General features: G+C 47.4%; 2 long non-coding RNA genes across 3 annotated transcripts in view; one reads left to right on the top strand and one right to left on the bottom strand.

The window, feature by feature from the left end:
• The window catches only part of LOC120097393 (uncharacterized), a 35,815-nt gene extending 18,106 nt beyond the window's left edge, over window positions 1–17,709 (top strand). Inside the window, exons 2-3 of the long non-coding RNA XR_015639613.1 lie at window positions 15,430–15,526; window positions 16,908–17,709. This is a non-coding gene — a long non-coding RNA (uncharacterized LOC120097393). The remainder of the gene's footprint in view (window positions 1–15,429; window positions 15,527–16,907) is intronic.
• On the bottom strand, window positions 7,904–15,776 carry LOC134482311 (uncharacterized). 2 transcript variants are annotated; one of them, XR_015639615.1, is made up of 4 exons: window positions 15,696–15,776; window positions 11,280–11,405; window positions 11,076–11,131; window positions 7,904–8,390 (listed from the first exon to the last, which is right to left on the bottom strand). It is a non-coding gene; the product is annotated as an uncharacterized LOC134482311 (long non-coding RNA). The 2 variants fall into 2 exon arrangements; XR_015639614.1 differs by lacking the exon at window positions 7,904–8,390 and having other exon boundaries at window positions 10,479–11,131.
• Window positions 17,710–19,196: the final 1,487 nt, after the last annotated feature.

Genomic DNA, 19,196 nt, shown 5'->3' with positions numbered 1-19,196 from the left:
CAATGGGAGAACCCCCAAAAAGAATGAGTTGGGGTGCAGTGGACGGTCAGAAACAAAAACAAGTGTAGGCTTGTTTGTGGCTGCAGGTGTAGTGCAGGCTGGGGCAGGGAGAGGTGCTGGACCCCAGGTTAGTGGGACATGCATGTTCCTGGTCCCCGATTCAGGATCTCAGGATGCTTCTGCTTACAGCCTCCATCCCCAAGCCTGGCTCCTGCCAACGCCTGTCTACAGCAGCCTCACAGCTCCTGCAGAGCAAACAAAGGCAGAGGTGCTGCTGTAGACAGTGAACCACGGCTGGGAAACAGAGGCTGTCTGTACCTTTCGATGCTGTCACCCCATTAATCTCGTCCCTCTGCAGCCCTTCTGAAGAGCGCACTCACAGCGGCCCATTCATTACGGCTCTAATAACAGCGGCGGGCATGAAAGTGCCAGGCTGTGGAGGAGCAGGCCTCTGTAGCTGCACAAAGCCAATACTTTTTAAATACATTTACACAGCAATAAATAAAAGCGGTCTCAGTTTACCTCGGTATTAAACTCTATTTGCGCGTCAGAGTTAAGGGCCGCATTTGTGTCTTGCTATTCAAATTTATTCTTGTGCAGCCCGGATGGAGCCCGACTGCATTTATTTCATCGTGTAGTAATGGTGGCTGAAGCTTAAGGGGCCTTTCATCACCAAGCTGCCCTCATTAAGGACTCTGCTCCAGGCTCCTGGGCTCAATCCGGCCACCATGAGACCACCCCATTAACCACAGGGAAGGGCAAGGCAGAGAACTGATAGGGCTTCATTAGCCTCCCCTGGCAGCTGGCTGGCCAGGAGCCAGGGACTGGTAAGGTCTCTGTCCCCCAAACTCTGTCACAGAGAGATGATTCCCTAAAAGTATGGATGTGTCTTCCACCCACCCTTCCCCCATGTACAATATTGAGTCCCACGGGCATACTAGCACAGGCGAGGCTCTGAGAAAGCAAGGATCTATTCAAGATCATTCTGACCTTGGATAGCTTGTTTCAAGGTGGGTCAGTCTGGGAGCATTTTCACCATTGGAAGTAGTTCAACGCCACCACAGTGGACGATTCCCTCCCTCTCCTTGCAGCTCAGAGTTCAATGGGGCCCTCTGCCTCCCTTCAGGGGCTCTGGGATGAGAGCACTATGGATGTTCAAGCATGGTGTGGCACTAAATCTCTGGCTTGTAGCTTGTGGAGACACTGTCCAGAGGCCTTCAGATGTTAAAGACTCAAAGCTCTAGAGCTTCAAAGCCTCGAACATTGTCCTTGGGTTGGGGCCAAGGCATATGGTACCTGTTGGCTGTGGCCAGAAGACCTTTCTGGATGGGGTGGGACTCCATGTAGGTAATAATGACAAGGTTTACATGTACATTTGTGCGTAGAGGAGAGGTGCATGTGCCTGTGGAGGTCGGAGGTCAACCTATGGCATCATTTGGGCAGGAGCCTCTTCCTCGTTTCTTTGAAATAGTCTTGCACTTGAAGCTTTATGGGTTCAGCTCTACCCATTGGCCATGGAGCCCCAGGCATCTGCCTGTTTCACCCTCTCCAGTGTTGGAATTACAACACCATAACCTTTTCACATGCATGTTATGGATCCAAAGTGTGGGTCCCATGACCTCTGTCAAATGGTGACATTTCCAAACAAGATCTAGCTCTCAGTAACCCATTCTCAAATTCACCTGGGCAGTTCTTTCTACTATGCCTCATTTGTACCGAGTCTAGGAGACATATTTGGAAGATGTTGCCTCCCCTAGAACAGCATGCTCTGAGGAAACAGAAAGGCTGTCCCTACACTTAGGAAAAGGTAGGCACAGAGAAGTTGTCAGCCTTGCGAAAGGCCACGGAGTTGGTCGTTCTTGCAGTCCAGAAATTCCATTCTGGCTCTCTATCCCTGCATGGCAGAAAGAGTATCTGTAATTGTAGGACCGCAGTTGGCCCCTAGATCTCTGAGGCGGTTTGTAGGAGCAATTGAGGGCCCCTCTATATATTTATGGGGTCATGGGAGCCCCAAGGTCCTGTAGCTGTCAATAGCTCCAGATTTCGCCAGACTATGCATTCAGTTCCTACTCTTCTCCATGGAGCTCCTTCACATTGTGGGCACAGGAAATGAAGAATGGCAAGTGCCTACAGGTGAGGGTTTTAACTGAGGCCTTGTAACCTCTGCGTGCCAAGTTTTGGGCATGTCTTGTCACGTATAAAGCCTGCTGGAGTCGATCATGAGCCAGTGTCTCCTACCATTATTTTAAGTCCTAGTGCACAGATTTCTTAAGACAAAAGAGCCTAGGTGTTAGTCTCAGGTTGGTCAAGAATCCTAGTTTTCTATTTTACATCTATGTCACTCTAGGCCAACTGTGTCACCTCTGTGAGCCTCACTGAAGAAAGGTCGAGAAACCCATGCTTTCCATACTACTCAGGGGCTTCGTAATGACTGGACACATAGGAGGTGCTCCACCTAGCAAACAACAGGTTCACGATATGTACAATACATGCAGGGATCTAGTTCTCTTCCTTCTTTAGCTCTGGAGCAGCTACGGAATGTGTGAGTCAGCTTTTGTATCTGTCACAAAACACTTGTGACACTAGTCTATAAAGAAAACCTATATTGGCTCATGGTTTTGGAGCTTTCAGCCCATGATAGGTCAGTCTTATTGCTCCAATCCTGTAGGAAGGTGGCTCATCATGGTGGGGCTGCATGACACAGCAAGCTGACCCCTTCAAGGCTGGGACTCATGATTCCCTGGAAAAACATGACCTCAAGGACCCAGATCTCACCAGATCCCATATCTTAAAGGCCCCATTACCTCCCAGTCCACTCACTGGCTGACAGCAACAGAATTCTGCTGTGACCCAGCTATGCCAATGAGAGTATTCCCACCAACAGCACAGCCAGAGAGCCTGTTGCTCAGCCCTTTCCTCTTACTGACACCAGGGCAGTAGGCAGAGTAGACATGCTCACACTCTGACCAGCATTTGCTTCCAGGCTTCTTTCTCCCATGTATCTTGTCATGACCAAAGTCCTGGCTTTCCCAAGTATTTTCCAAGTTCTAGGTGGTTACTGGAGCAAGTTTGGACAATGGGGCATGGATAATTTCCTTTTCCAATCTGCAGGGTGGGGAGGTGTACTTCTGGAAGAGACTTTTGTGGGGATAATTGATCTCTGAACTGTCTTGACTGAGGACTTAATCTAGGTTGATCAGATCGTGCACTTTAAATAGGTGCAATTTGTTATACACCACTTCCACCTTGGAGATGTTTCTAAACATTGCCAGGGGTTCCTGGGAGAGATTGACTTTTCTAGCCAACTCCTCCGTGGGAGGTGCCTGCATTGGCCTCTTCTCCTGCAGGGAGGCAGGTGGCTATCTGCAGCCTGGGTGGCTATTTGACCATCTCAAAGAACAAATGAGTCCTGGTAAAGAGGATTCTAAACCCAACCTGAAGTCATCTTCCTGATAGGAAGAAAATGAGCCGGATGTTGACATCACTGTCAGGGAGGATTCTGTTCACTGAGGCCTAAAGACTTCCTACATAAACCTGGTGTTTGATCTGTATTTATTGGCTAAGCCACTAAGCTGGACGGGAGGCCAGGTCTCCATGGCTAGAGGCCAGGGAGGCTTTTCATATGAAGAGTAGAAACAGGGCTGGAACGGTGTAAGAGGTTGGATTTTGACAGCTGTGGGCAGGGAGGGCATGGGAGCAAAAAGGACAGGAATGGGAGATATAATAGCATGTTGTCCTCTGGATAAACCCACTCTCCCGTGCGGAGGCAACCTTTCCAGGCTTCCTCTATCTTGGCTGGATAAACCCACTGTCCCGTGCGGAGGCAGCCTTTCCATGCTCCCTCCATCTTGGCTAATAAGCTAACTCATATTTTGTTCTCCTCCCCACATTATTTTCCCCCGGTGACAGAAAATTACAGCTGACAAGTGGCAATTGATCTCTCCACATTATTTTGAAGCAATTATATTGAAATGAGAAACAATGCTTCCAGGAAAACGGCCGATAGCAGACTAACGCACAAAGCTTCCTCCAAGACAGATAGGCAAAGCCAATTTGTCCCGCATCGAAACTGACCAGATTTTCTTCCCCTGAAATTACATTTAATTACTGCCTGGAAATCTTCAAAGATAACTCCTGCTTCAACCCAAGGTGCAGAGGACATGCTAGAGTCCTTGGGTGCCCTCTAGAGGGTCTGGGGGCCCTGGGTTTGCCGAGATCCCCCCAACAGATAAGCTTTGAATGCCTATATAAAAGAAGGGAATCTGTGGGCATGTGGGTGAAGCACAAGTCAACTTCTTCAGAAAGCATGGTGGGACAACTCTCAAAACTCAGGAATTAACAGAGGAAACATGTTCCCACAGCTCCCTGGTGTGGGTTTCAACAATCACCAGTGCATACTGTTTAAATTTATACAAAGCTACAACTAGACCTCTGCTTACACTGCTCTGATGAGATGTCAAAGCACTACTGCAGATTTATTGTTTGTTTGTTTTTGAGGCAGACTCTCAAGTATACCATGCTGTCTTTCACCATGAGCTTCTGATCTTCCTACCTCCACTTCCCCAACCATGGGTCATAAGGTTGCAGCACCACGTGTGATTTGTCTGTTTCTGGGAATCAAACCCGGAGCCTCATGCATACCGGCAAGCACTCTACCACCTGAACATCTCCAGCCCTCGATGCAGATTTAAACATGAGCCTTAGAGCCGTCAAAGTGAACGTGCCACACCCCCATCTGTGGCACAACGCTGCCTTTGCTGCGTGCAGATTTACACCTGTGATCCTCCTAGAATGACAGCTGGCACAGTACAACCCACTGAAACAGTGGGGTGTGACAATTTCCCATTATGTCTCTCCTCTGGGACTTCAGCAGCATCCATTCATGCATGTGCCATCGTGCCATTAGGGTCAACATGGTAGGCCTGTGGCCTGCCTGTAAGACCAGCAGGATATCTGACCATGTGACCACTGTGAGGAAAAGGATAGACCAGTCTCACAGTCTCCATCCTCTGCCGTTCACTAGGATCTCATAAGGAGGTGTGAAAAATGTTCATACCCAGGCTCACCTCAGGCTCATGAAACTAAATCCAAGGTGCTGCAGTGTGGAGAAGCCATGATCTAAGTCAGCCTTGCAAACATGAGATTGCGTCAAAAATCTGAGGTGAATGTGTGTATGTGTGTAGGGGGTGAGAGGTTGGAGGGTGGGTGGGGGAACACAGACGACCCACCCCTGGAGTTCCTAAGTCTGATGGGTCATGAGTGGGTACAGAGAGTGGCGTCCCTCACAGATGTTCCTGCTATTCTTGCTCAAGAGACTCCATTTCAGGACCAACGACTTCAATGATGTGAATGATCTAGAGCCTCAGTAGGAGACATGCCCACAGGGTGGACTCAGCCTAAGACTCAGATCCCCCGTCTCCTCCCTCACTTGCTTCCTGTGGCCTCTGGCCAATCACCAGTCCCTATGAATCCCAGTCTTTGGTGAGTATTCTATCATCTCAGAGAGTATGGCAGGAGGCACACTGTAGGAGTCAGGCTCTGCTAAGGGATCAGATGGCTGGGCTTTGAGTCTATCTGTACTGCTCTACTGCCGTGTGGGGCCCAGTCAAGGCCTTCATTGCCATCTTGACAATGAGAATAAGGTTAACGAATCATGGCTGGTTATGAGGTTTGACCATATGCTAATACTCCTTATAAGCTACAAAATTGTGAGTGATTTGCTGTGTAAATTGAAACTTAAGTCCAGGATAAGGATATCTGAGAAGAATTCCCCAAGAGAAGCAGCCACCTATCCATCTCCTCTGTCCATACCAGGATTTTCTGAAGGCCACCCTATGGGAAACAAGCTCTTGTGTATGCAAAACCGAGAGATGATCTGAATCCCCAAGGTGGGTGCTGGTGGGTAGTCCAAGCCTCCCAGCATTCACACTACAGGAAGCAGGCCTTTTGGCATTGAGTCGGCTCTCCAGATGTCAGGGGAAGATATGATTGAGGGAAAAGGCGGAGAGCGTAGGGTAGTGCATTAGTTTGCTTTCTGATGCTGTGACAAAACACCACGATTGAAGGCGACTTGAGGAAGAAACGGTTTGTTTCTTCTCCCATGTTACTCCTATGTTACAAGGGAAACCAGGACAGGACTCAAGCAGGGCAGGAACCTGGAGGCAGGAACTGGAGCAGAGAATATGGAGGACTGCTTACTGCCTGGATCTCTGTGGTCTGCTCCTCCTGTTTTCTTATATACTCCAGGACTCCCTGCCTATGGGTGGCACCGCCCATAGTGGGCTGAGCCTTCCCACATCAATCATTCATCAAGAAAATGGCCCACAGACTTGCCTGCAGGCCAATCCAATGGAGGCCTTTTCTCAACTGAGGTTCCCTCTTCTCAGATGATCCTAGCTTGTGTCAAGTTGCCAAAAAAACTCTAATCAGCCTAGTCAGGAATAGAGTCTTCTGGGGACCAACCACTGGCTATACCCTTCTCTATGCTTTAGCTATCCCTTGCCCTCTCTGTCACAGCCCTCAGCCAAGAGGGTGACAGTGAGATCAGCTTGCTGTCACAAGATCCACAGGCTCATCGAAGATGGCTCTTTATTATGGTATTTGTCGCCTGGATCTCGTCCTTGTACCTGATCCGTGACTGATGGGCATTCAAGTTGAAGGGATGCCTGAATGAAGGAGACATCAAAGTGGGAGGCAGAGATAGTCCGGCAGGGCTCGGCTAACTCTCAGCCATTGCCTGGCCCTGCAACAGTGGGGAGGCGGCCAAGGGGAAGGAGTTTGACAAGGAGATGGAGAAGAAGTTTGGAAAACCAAGCCCTTGCATGATGGAAGATGAATTGGTGGTAGGCAGAAGCAACAGTTTAAAGTAACCAGGTGAGTTGAGTTGGTTTGGAATTAGTTACATTTAGTTACAATTAGTTACAACCTCAAAGGAGAGGGACAACAGGAAGAAAACAGTTTTGAAGGAGTTTGGATAACTCAGTGAGCAAATTTAGTGGCTCACATGGCAGGAAAATCTTGTCAGATCTAGGAGGAGAGGGAGGAGAGGGGAATTGAGTGTGTGTGTTTGAGTTTATGGAGAATTTCTGCCAGAAATCCCTCAACACCGCCACCCCTATCAGAAGGGGAAAGGGTCAGCCCACCCACATTCCTGTTTGTCATATTCCCCTTGTCAAAAAACCAACAGGCACACAGATAAAACTCTCAGAGCTAAAGCAGAAAGAGGGAAAAGCAGTTTTTTCTGGATTTAGTCTTGGAGCGATGGGCTCCTTTCGATATCCTTCAGTTTCTAACCTTGAAAGCCTCAAAATAAAGAGGCTTTAAAAACTGTTCAGGAAGAGTTACTCTCTCAGCAGGGCATGAGAAGCAGAGGCCCAGCCCCTGTGTTCTAAGGGGCCAAATCAGCAGCCATGCAAACTGGCCAGGTGCTCTGCTTAAAAGAGACACAGTGAGGAAACTGCTGGACAGTCGATGATCCACTGCAGCTGATTCCTTTGTAGCCAGAGTAAGTTCTGTACAGAACAAAGCAGGGACATCTGTTCAAGGCCTGTTTGGACAAAGTAGTCAATAAGACCTCTAGCACCCATGGGATGACTCCATGATGGCTTGACTCTTGGAGTTGTGTGTTTAACACACTTCAAAAAGCGGCCTCTACTGGTGATGCAGGGTACTGCAGCCCAGCTTGAGTAGCTGTGGTAATACTATCAGGCTTGTTAAGGAGGGCTTCATATAGTATCAACATGCTGTTGTAGAGGTGCTTGATTGGATATGAGGAGGAAATTCAAGTTCCAAAGGGCCATGCTATAGCAGTCTGAGTGAGATGTATGCTGATGCCTACAGGGTTCCAGAAAGGTGATGACCCATATGTGATACACAATACCACCAGCTCCCAGTTACACAAAGGTCAGGCATTAGCAGAATCTTTATTTTACAAAGTATCTTTGATAAACTGCTATGAGATGTGCACCTGGCTTGGCAGTGGAACTGAAGGGGAAATGTGTTTCTTGACGTATTATCACATGATCACCTTGTGTGGCAGTCACATTTAGGTCTCCTTTGGGAGTCACAGTGTGTAGGTCCCAAAGGAAGCAAAGGTTGACTGTGGGGATGTATTAAAATGTCCAATTAGAGCCAAGCATGCAGCATAAGTCTGTAGTTCCAGTACTCAGTGAGTAGGGCAGGTGGATCTCCCCACAAATTTGAGGGCAGCCTAGTCTGCAGAGAGATACTCAGTCTCAAAACTTTTTTTTTTCCAGTCAGATAGATGAGTCTGGGTACACAGAAATGATGACTCGGGACTGGGAGGCTCTGAAGGCTGTTCCTTACTCCTGCATTCCTCGGTTCACATGGTGAAGCTGAGATCACAGATGGATGATTGTGTTTCAGTGGCCCTTAGCAAGAAGTAAAACTGGTCACATACAGGATGCCAGCCCAGGGGCTCCTCTGAAAGGCAGCTAGCTCCCTATTTTGTGTGGATGTACCACCTAAGGATCTCTCCTGGAACTCCTTTAAGAGGTAATTTTATGGTGAAAATAGCATAAATTCTTCACTGGCATCTTCTACCCCCCGAGAAGAGATCCTCACTCTCCTTTTGCAAGTATGGTCAGGGTCAAAACATCACATCCTTCAAATCGGATGAAACCAGGTGACAGCGTCCGCAGGACAAATGGAAGACCAAGCTCACGAGTGCAGGGAAGTCACTCTGGGACCCTTTGAGCATCATCTAGCAGGAGCACTCTTGTGCCCAGCTTCAGTGCCCTTCAGGAGACAATTAGAGTCATCTCGAGGAAGGCTGAATCAGGGGCACCGAGCCTCCATGGACTCGAGAGTGTCTTCACTCCAGTCTCCCTTATGTGCCTCATAATGGCTCCTTTCTTTAAACATTACACCCCTCAATTAGCTCATAATTGCTGTCCATGCCCTATGAATTATGCATTGTGTGAGGCAAATACAGGTTCCCAGGCACCGGACAAATCACAAGCTGTTGAAGAAGCTGGGGGTAATTACCGAAACAATCCTGGGACCCTGGGGAAGGCGTGCATTTCCTGCCTCTCCTCCCTGCCTTCCACATGTGGCTGGAGTCACCCCACCCACCTGGCCTCATCAGTGGTCTCTGGGTTCAAAGCCTGTGCCCTGTGCCCGGCAAGATGCTGACACTCATTCTGCTTCAGTGTTCTTACTGCTCACAGTCCTTGCCCACTTTGCTGGGCAGTGCCCACTTAGCTTGAAGCATCTGCTCCCTCTGGAGTTTGTGGGTTTCATAGGGCTGGGTTTTTGGGTAAGGATCATCTTTGTGGCAAAACAGGGATGGTGGCTTATTCAGCAAGTGACAAATGTCATGACAGTGAATGGCTTAAAGCTTTTTTTTTTTTTTTAAAGGACAGAGGCCACTTGGGAAGCACTCTAGCACTCTGCAATTATGAGGGAATTTACATGTACTGAAACTGCTTTTCAAAACCTCTAAGAGAGGGTTAAGATATATATTAAAAAGCATTAAAATAGCAGTCCTTCCCGTATGCTCAAGTTCAGTCATGCTGGTTCTCCACCATCTACCCTTTCACACAAGTGTCTTGAGTTATTTGGTTAATGGTACACATACACACACACACACATACACACACACACTCATATACACATAAACACACACTCATACACATAAACACACTCACACACAGACACACAGACACACACACACTCCCACTCATACCACACACATACACACACTCACACACACATACTCACACATACTCACATACACTCACACTTATACCCACACACATACACACACTCACACACAGACACACATACATACACACATACATACACTCACACACTCACATATACATACACACACTCATACACACACTCACACACACTTACACCCACACACATACACACACACTCACACCCATACATATACACTCACACACAGACACACATACACACATACATACACTCACACACTCATACACACACACACTCACACCCACCCGCCCCACACTCACACCCATACACATACACTCACACACACACATACACACATTCACACACACACTCACACACATACACACACTCATACACACACTCACACACACATACTCACACACTCACACTCACACCCATACACATACACTCACACACACTCACACACATACACACTCACATACACACTCACACCCCACACACGCACACTCACACCCATACACATACACACACACTCAGACCCATACATATACACTGACACACACATACACACATTCACACACACACACTCACACACAGACACTCTCACACACACACAGAGTAATCTTATATTGAGCTGATGATAAGCAGAGGGTAACTGCCTTTCTATGGCTCCCACCATTGTTCCAAGATGTTAATTTGAAGAATAACAAATCACTACAGTTGCCCTCCTTTCCAGACAACTTGAATAAGGTATCTTTAGATTTTTACATTCAAATCTTTTGCTGTAAAACAAATTAGTTCTTGCAAGTTTATTCAGCTTAAAAGAGTGAATGTTAATCCCTAGATTCTATGTGTTTTGATCTGTGTGCATGTCTGTCTGTCTATTCCTCCCTCCCTTTACTTCTCCCTCCCCCCTTCCCTCTCTTCTTTCCTTCCTTCCCTCTTTCCGATTGCTCCCAAGGTCTAGTACCTGCTAGGTAAGGACTCTAGCACTGAGCTATATTCTTACAACTTTTTCGTTATTAATTTTGAAAGTTTTAATAAGTTGCCCAGGCTGACCTAGAGCTCACTTCCTAGCCCAGGCTACCCTTGAACTTGTGACTCCTGAGACCTTCAGGACCCTCCGACTCCATCTCACACATGGGATCCATACTGAGCTGACTGCTATGCCCAGCTTTTGATATTTCTCTCATTCGTCCAGTTACTCTTTAAATGTTTATTTAGGGCTATTATGTGCCATTGCACTGGGCCAGAAACTGGCCTTGCCAAAGAGAAGTCGTGGTCCTTGCTTTTAAGTAGCTCATGATCTTGCAGGGGAGTCATGCAGCCTGAGCTGATGACCTGAACTTAGGGCTCAGTAAGGCAAACAAAAGACCAAGGACGGAGCTTACATCTTGGCACCTCTACTTCCAAACTTTACAGTCATTGCGGATCTCAGTTTCTTCATCTGTGAAATGGGAGGAAGTGAGAATACAAGTGAGCAATGTTACGAACATTCTCTTCATAGAATTTTAGAGTCCGTTTGCACTTTTCAAAAGTCATCCATGCATTGGTTTGAAGCTTTACTAAGATACAAATTCCAACCAGGTAGTTACCATTTTGAAATTAGCACTGCTATTTTCTTCATGAGCAAATCACCTTTGATATCAAAAGGTCAATTATTTGTTGGTTACAAAATCTCCCTCTTTTGGTCTTCTCTTTGGCAGGAAACATGACTGAGCCTGTGGGAGCGGAAAGAGAAGGTTAGGTGGGCCTTATCTAGTGGCTTGGAGTCAGTGGGGAGCTGATGTCAGGCTATGGGAGGAAGATCAAATTTAAATGAAGAGATATATTACAGTTTCTAGCAAAGGAGCTGGACTTCAGTGAGGGCCCAGGCACACAAGGTTACTTCACATAGCAATGTTTTCTTTTACTTACTCAACAAAACGTTCTTCAGCACCAGACTGGACAGGTGCTAGTCAGTCACACAGTGTGATCCCTTTCCTTGAGAACTTTTGTGGTCCAGTAGGAGGCTCAGGCATTTCAAAAACCCAAAGGCACATGACAGCTACTGGCAGATTAGTCAACATGGCCAACAGAACCAGATCTGGGAGGCTGAATTTGAGCAAGTGACAATCTCTGTGATGCAGAGGAAGGAGCTACGAAGGAGTAAGGGGGTCCCTATACAGACATGGAATGGACCGACTTGATGGAGCTGAGGAACAGCATGAACTAAGTGCAGGAACAGTGACTCACCAGTTTTGGGGGAAGTGTGTTGGCCAGCTTTCGGGGGTGAGGGAGGGAGGGAGGGAGAAGGAAGATTACATCAGAAAAGCTCCTGTGCTTTGTGTTCTTCCATAAGTGGGCTTGTATCCAAACACAAAGAAAGCACTGAGATACTCCAGTATCGAGATTCTAGAAGGGGCTTGCCTGGGAGCCCAGCCTCTTGCTTTTCACGAGTGAACCACGTGTGAGCTCTAAGAGCTCTGGGAGAAGCTGGGTGTGAGTATCAATCTTAATCAGGCTCCCTCTCCAGCTCCCACTTCTGACCCCTGATTCTTCATGAGGCCTGCTGGTGCTCCGCCTGGTGAGAACCCACAAACTAGAGCCAATTCTGTTACTTTAGTAACCTCAACAAATGCCTCTATGTGTTGTGTGGGGAGAAATAGAGGGGTTGACAATTCAGCAAGTCTGGGAAAGAGATTAAATAATTACTTGGGCTTCTATTGTATGCCTTACCAGAGAGTTTGATGTTTGTAACATGCATTGTTAAGTTTCTAACTGGAAGCACAATTAGGGATATTTTCCAAATGCATTTGATCCAAGCATGCTTTTCCTGGGTATCCTGGGCAGACTGTATTTCAGAGTTTGTTTTGGGTAACTGCTACTTCAATAAGTGCTTTAAGTTTGACCGTTCAAAGTTGAAATGGATCATAGAGGTCATTTTGTCCAAACCTTCCATGTAACAGAAGACTGACTAAATTCTAGCAACCTTGCAGGTGTCACTGCACACATGACTCTTCCACCAGAAACTGTGATGCCGTAGGAGAGAAAAGCAGTGGCACCAGGAATAATGATGTCCCTATGTATGACTGTCAGCCAGTTCCGGCTCTGGCCCTCAGGTTCAAGATTCCTTCAACAAGTGCCAAGCATCTGTGGTGCTAAGGACTCAGCACTATCTGACAAACACCTGGCACACCAGGGTCACATAGGAGTGTTGTCTTGTCCCACCCCAAGAAACATGCATTCTGTTTTATACAACTAATTATATGCAAATATTCTTTGTAGGCTATGCAAATATTCGTGACATTTCCTATAGTGTTGGGTGTTAGTCTCAGTTCTAAGGAAACATACTGAACTTAAGGCCAGGAGAAACATTCTATTCTAGCCTGCTGGTGCACCAACCTCCCAGCAAGCACTTTGATTGTATAACCTGGTGTTAATTTCATTAAGAACAAATGCTCTGAGGTTTATTATCCTTTAGAAGAACCCAGGCTTCAGAATTAGAGCACTTCATGTTTATGAGTGTGTGTGTGTGTATGTGTGTATGTGTGTGTGTGTGTGTGTGTGTGTGTGCGCGTATGTGTGGGTGTCTGTGCATGCCTGTGCACATGCACATGGAGGCCAGAGATCAATGCTAGGAATCTTCTACAATCCTTTCCCATCATACATTTTTGAAGCAGGGTCTCTCACTGAACTTGTAGTTCACCGCTTCTGCTGGACAGAGTGGTCAACAAATTCCTGGGATTCTCCTGTCAGCCTCTTCAGAACTGGGCTCTTGCAGGCATGCATCATTGTATCTAGCTTTTATGTGGCATCTGAGGCTGAAACTCAGCTCTTCCCACTAGCATGGTGGCTCTGTAAGATTCACCCATCACACTGGATTTCCCTTTACAAATGGAAATAGGCTCCCCAAGGGGAGGCATGTACCCAAAGTTCTTACAAGACTCAGGACTAGTTCTGGTCCCAGAGAAGCTGGTTCCTTCCAGCTTCCAGCTTCCAGCTTCCCTTCCTACCAGTGACCCCATAACACTTTTCTTGAATGTTTAGACCCAACATGATAAAGTGTTTTACTGTGGAGTCATTACGCCTTGGTAAACCTAGGAAACTCCCCAAGACTTCTGTCTCTTCAGTGGTCCAGAAAGATGTTGTTTGCTGAAGAGAAAGAAAGTAAACCATCAACCATCAGGCTGAATTCATTCCATGCTGGGCTTTTTTTTTAACAAGCAGTCAGGAAGGAAGAGAAAATTCTGGACCCCAAGAGCTAGCTTGCTTCTGCCTTGTTCCCTGGGGGAGCAGGTGCCAGACCACAGCCATGACAGTTATGCGAATCAGATGTGCAGACTGTTTTTACAGGAACAACAAGGAAGGGCACTAGACCTCTTAACCTGCACTTCAGACTCCATGAATGAGGGCTGAGAATGTTAAGCCTTCACACTCCTCTCCAGTACTGATCCAGGGAACACCTTGGTCAGCATTACAGATGAGACAGGGACAGACTGTCACTGTGGCTCTGCAGTCTCCTGTTCCTCCGGCTCCCTGGGAGTGTGTTTGCTTGCATCATATGTGTAAGTGGGTGTGTCTCCCGATAAGTCTCAGGTTCTAACTCCACCTGACCTTGGGACTTCAGGCAGGTCACAGGGTTAAAACTGAGCGAGAATTAACTAACACAGCCATCGTCGAGTGACGCACCTAGCCTATTGGGTGGATTGGAAAATGCACTATCTACTTCACTTCTGTGGTTGCGCCACTGAAATTGACCAGTTGTAGCCTTCTCGAATGATTCTGTTGCCACCCAAAGGATACCTAAAAAATATTCAGTTGAGAGAAGACCCCAGCAGAGGCAGCAGGGCAAGTGTGGGCCTTAGTTATCATCTGGACCATCCCTGATGTTACAGAGAGATAAAGAAAGTGGTGCAGGAGGCTTGCGAGAAGTTGCCCAGTTAATAGCAGGGTGTGTTCTGAAATATAAGTTCTTTCTGGACGCTGGGATGGCAGCCTGGGGATGGTCAACTTAGGCTAAGCTTATTCTAAGCAACAGCTGGTAAGGGGCACTCTGCCACACAGTAGGGCTCAGAGAATGTTCTGGCATTCATTCCTCACTTTGAACCCCCAAGGGAACCAAAATAATACAAAGGTCGGAGTCTCTGCCTTCATCTTGTATTTATGTCCTTTCCTCCAGGTTCCTGGCCTGTTGAATTGCACAGGCCTGTTAATGACTGTAGGTTCAAAAACTGGAGCCACAGAGGCTCCCTTCTCTGCCTTCAAGTCTGAAGGAACAAAGAATGATTGAGCCACCTTACTGTCAGCTTTCTCAGTAGCCTTTTCATACCCATTGTCCTAAATCTAAGGTCAAGTTGGACCGGAAGAAAAAGCCTCTCAACAGGCCACCTCCTCATGACATCATCTTCAAGCTGCAGCAATCATTCCATGGGAACCACTTTGTCCCCCTGAGCCACAGGCCTTCTACAAACCTGTGATAACATCAGCCAGACCACACTTTGACACCTAATTCTGAACACCTCCCCCACAAACACTTCAATTGCCCTATTTAAATCCAGGGCTTGTTAATACCCCAAAGATGGACTTGGGGGCCACTGAGACCCATCCCTTGTGGCTGTGTTGATTAAATGTGTTTTCCCGACATCTCTTAGATCTTTTTAACTATTGCACTGGAGCCCTGTGGCCAGGCTCCTAGTTCATTAGGATTTGGCTGCTGGGGCTTGGTCCTAAAACTCTGCTAATAGCATCTCTACTCTTGACCAGGAGGTGACTTGGGAAAGACACATAAAGTCCAAGGCTGGAAACTTCATTCTGGTCTCCTGTATTTTTGCAACAGTCTCCCTCAGTGCTGTGCTTCAAGGTAAAGTCCATCTGAAACTGGCCTGTAGGTTTACCAATCTTAACTGGAATCACAGAAGTTTGAATAGCTACCTATCCCTCAGAGAAGACACTGGAGAGGCAGCTTCAATAGGGGTAGGATTAAGAGGAGAGAAAAGAGCATTTTAAAACAGAGAAGTGCACCCTCTCACCTTTTCAGACATTTATTAAGCACCTACTAGGTGCCAGGCAGCAGAGAGTCACCATCCCAGACAGCTATTCGGGACCATCTTACGCAGCCTTCCTCCTGGATGTCAGCTGTCCAATTCTGGGCTTTGTGCTGGCTCTCTTTCTTCCTCTCTCTCTTTCTTTCTTTCTTAAGCCACCAACAAGACTCTGACCTCTCTGGGAACACACAATGCAGGCAGTCACTCATGCATTAACAACCACCGGGCCCCAAAGGTCGTTTCTATGACAACCCCGGGGTCCTTAATGACCCTGGCAGGCCAATGATTTTGTTTTGTTTGAGAGTGAAGGAATAATAAGTCAGGCTGGCTGGCTCAGGCGCTCACTCACCCCGCTCCCCCTTGCCCCCCTCTCCACTGCGCTGATATACTGTTCATTATCTGACTGCTGCACCAGCCCCAGAGACAGCAGTAGCGAGCTCTGAAAGACAAGAGCCTGACTGCAGACAAAGAGCCATAAAGGACCAGAGTGTGCCTCGCATCCAGGGCTACCCAGCTTCATTAATTCCATAGCCAGCTGGGAAGTAAGAACCTGGACTTGGGGGTCCTCAGCTCCTGGAGTCCAGTGGTGTTCAGGTGAACCCCAAGTCCTTGTACAGGGTCCTGCCAGGAGACCTTTCTATCAGGAGGTGTGCCTGATTTACAGACAGCCAGTGCTGCTCAGATAGCAAGACCTATCATTTTAATGACGGGATGAATAAGGCGATTGATGAGCAGTCCCACCAGCCTCTGCGTGGAGGTTCAGTAACTGAGGAGGCTGAGCCTGACTGCGAAGACAAAGGCAGCTGCCAGGTTCGCTGCTGACTCTTGTCCAGGTCCCGGGGTGGGGCCCTGCCCCCTTGCTTCCCCAGTTCCCTGTCTCTTCTTCTACCTTGAGACACTTCCTGGGGAGGAAGCTTTCATTGTCTTCTGATCTTGGGGCAAACAGGCCTCCAGCTTGTCACATTAATTTTCAAACGCAATGTTCGGCAGCCTGGGATTTTGCTAGCAGACACTTGGAATGATTTTTTTGTTGTGTGTGCACAGCTAAAATCCCCGAGAATAAGTCATTATCCTCTAACGGGGGGCGGAGGGGGGGACCAGCTCCTACTGGCTGCCCCTTGGCCCAATCAGCTGACTCATTCTCCATGCTTCCCCTGAAGTAATTAGCGTTTTCATTTTTCCCAACCTGCCTATTAGATAAACTCCAGGTTCTCCTTCAGTTGAAGCACATTTTTTGAGTTGGTGTGCCTCAGCCTCTCCCTAAGAAACAAAAGAAGACACCAGGAGGAGAGGAAGACAAAGAAATGGGGGATTTGGTCTTCTACGCTCCTACTTGGATGGTTTTGTTCCAGAGATGACTCTAGGATGGCATGCTTCATTGGGGGGGAGGGGTGCGAGGCTGGTGAGGGAAGAGGCCAGATCCTGTACTAATTCCAGCATGAGAATTTGAATAAAAGGTATTTGGATCTTTAGAGGGCAACTTCTTAACACCCAAAGGTCCAGAGGTATTGTGATGGCTAGCTTGCTTTAGTTGTCAACTCGACACAACCTAGGCTTACCTGGGAAGAGGGTTTTAGTGTGAGTTGGCCTACATTGGATCAGACTGTGGGTGTGTCTGTGGGAACTCTCTTAACTACATTAACTGATGTGGGACGACCCAGACCACAGTGGGGGAGGATACCGTTCCCTAGGCAGGGGTTCCTCAACTGTGTAAAAGGGGAGGGATGGGGCTGAGCACAAGCAAGCAAGCAAGCAAGCAAGCAAGCAAGCAAGCAAGCAAGCAAGCAAGCAAGCAAGCAAGCAATGCATACATCCATTTCTCCTTGGCCTTGATTGGATGCGATGTGACTGGTTTCATGTTTCTGCCTTGATTTTCCTATCGATGCACTGTAACCTGGTATTATAAGCAGAATAAACTCTTTCTTGCCCAAGTTGCATTTCATCAGGATATTTGACCACAGCCACAGAAATGAAACCACAACAGATGTGGTGTTGGTCATCACCTGCATCCCAGCTCACACCCTCTCTTTGTCTTGTCTCCTTTGTCCATTGAAGGCAAACTAAAGAGCAGGCATGGAACATTCTGGGAGAGCACAGAGCCTGTGGTTGCCTCAGTCTGGAGGTAGAGTTGGCCTGGGGCCGAGATCTTTGCAGAATGGATGGGAGGCTTCTCCCATGTTTTAGAGGCTGTGAGGCACATGCAAGATGTAGCTTCTCTTCTGGATGACAGATGCAACCACTGAAACGCCAGGGGTGCTTGAAGGAGGACAGAACATGGAATCTTTTCAACATCAATGTTTTAGAGTTTTCAAATATGGTCAACTGACTCTAATGTTCTAGGGCTTGGTTCTAGTTACACACACACACACACACACACACACACACACACACACACACACACACACAAAACTGATAACACCTTTCCAGAAGATTCCAGGGACCATCAGTTTATGTTCTATGCTAGAGGCCCTTGTGTGGATGACCTGTGGCTGGATAATAAGATAGTTTGATACTCCTTGTTAGCTCTTGGAAATGATGCTCAAGCCATAACCTGCACTCCTATATCATATCCAGGAAGTCCCCACACATGCTAAGGAAATGACTCTGGGCTAAATGCTCAAGACTGTGACATCGACTAGGATGTTCTGTGGTATTCTTCCATAAGTACAGGTTCCTCCCTATACACCTTTTGGTTACATTGCAGAGTATAATAAAGGTCCCCGGAGTGCAGGGGATCACATGCTTAGACCCATCCTGGTCCAAAACTCTCCCTTGGTAGAAGAGGGTTCTGTTGTCCAGAGCAGAGGGACAAAGGACTTTCTCCCTTCTCATAGTACAATGAACTCTTCTATTCTAGCTTTCTAGAGTCCACATTCATTGGTGTGATCAATCGCACTTCTCTCCTAACACCGGTGTCTTTCCTAACACTGGTGTCTAGCTTTCTAGAATCCACATTCATTGGTGTGATCAATCGCACTTCTCTCCTAACACTGGGGTCTCCTGCGGTGTTCCCCCATATGACACCAGCATGGCTTGAGACCCTATTGTTCTAAAACGTGTGGTGTCCTTGTGAATTTCTTCCTTCACTCACATTCCAGGTATTGCTGTATGCCCAGCTCTGTTTTCTGCTGACAGCGAGTCCTTGGACCCCCAAATCCACTCATTTACCTTCATCTTTCTGACAGACACAGACACCTTGCCAACTGAATGGTGTCATTTTGGGTTCAGGAATCTGGAAGGACTATTTCATCTTTGTTCCAAACTTACTCTATTCTACTACTAATGACCTCATCCCTTGAGCTAAAAATGGGGCGGCAGCCTTGAATGTCAGAAAGGAACAGAGCCTTGGGTGCAATGCTAACTAACCCTTCCAAGTACACGTCCTCACCCCCAAGGTGAGACTGCTTAGCAATACATGATTTAGAAGTTGACAGGAATACAATGATTTGGGGAGTGTACCTTGTCACAACTAACACCTATTTCCCA

The sequence above is a fragment of the Rattus norvegicus genome, chromosome 16 (genome assembly GCF_021556685.1).
Source record: "Rattus norvegicus strain SHRSP/BbbUtx chromosome 16, alternate assembly SHRSP_T2T, whole genome shotgun sequence".
Classification (NCBI taxonomy): Eukaryota; Metazoa; Chordata; class Mammalia; order Rodentia; family Muridae; genus Rattus; species Rattus norvegicus.
The sequence above is the reverse complement of the archived record's forward strand: the minus strand, read 5'-3'. Positions and strand labels throughout refer to the sequence as shown.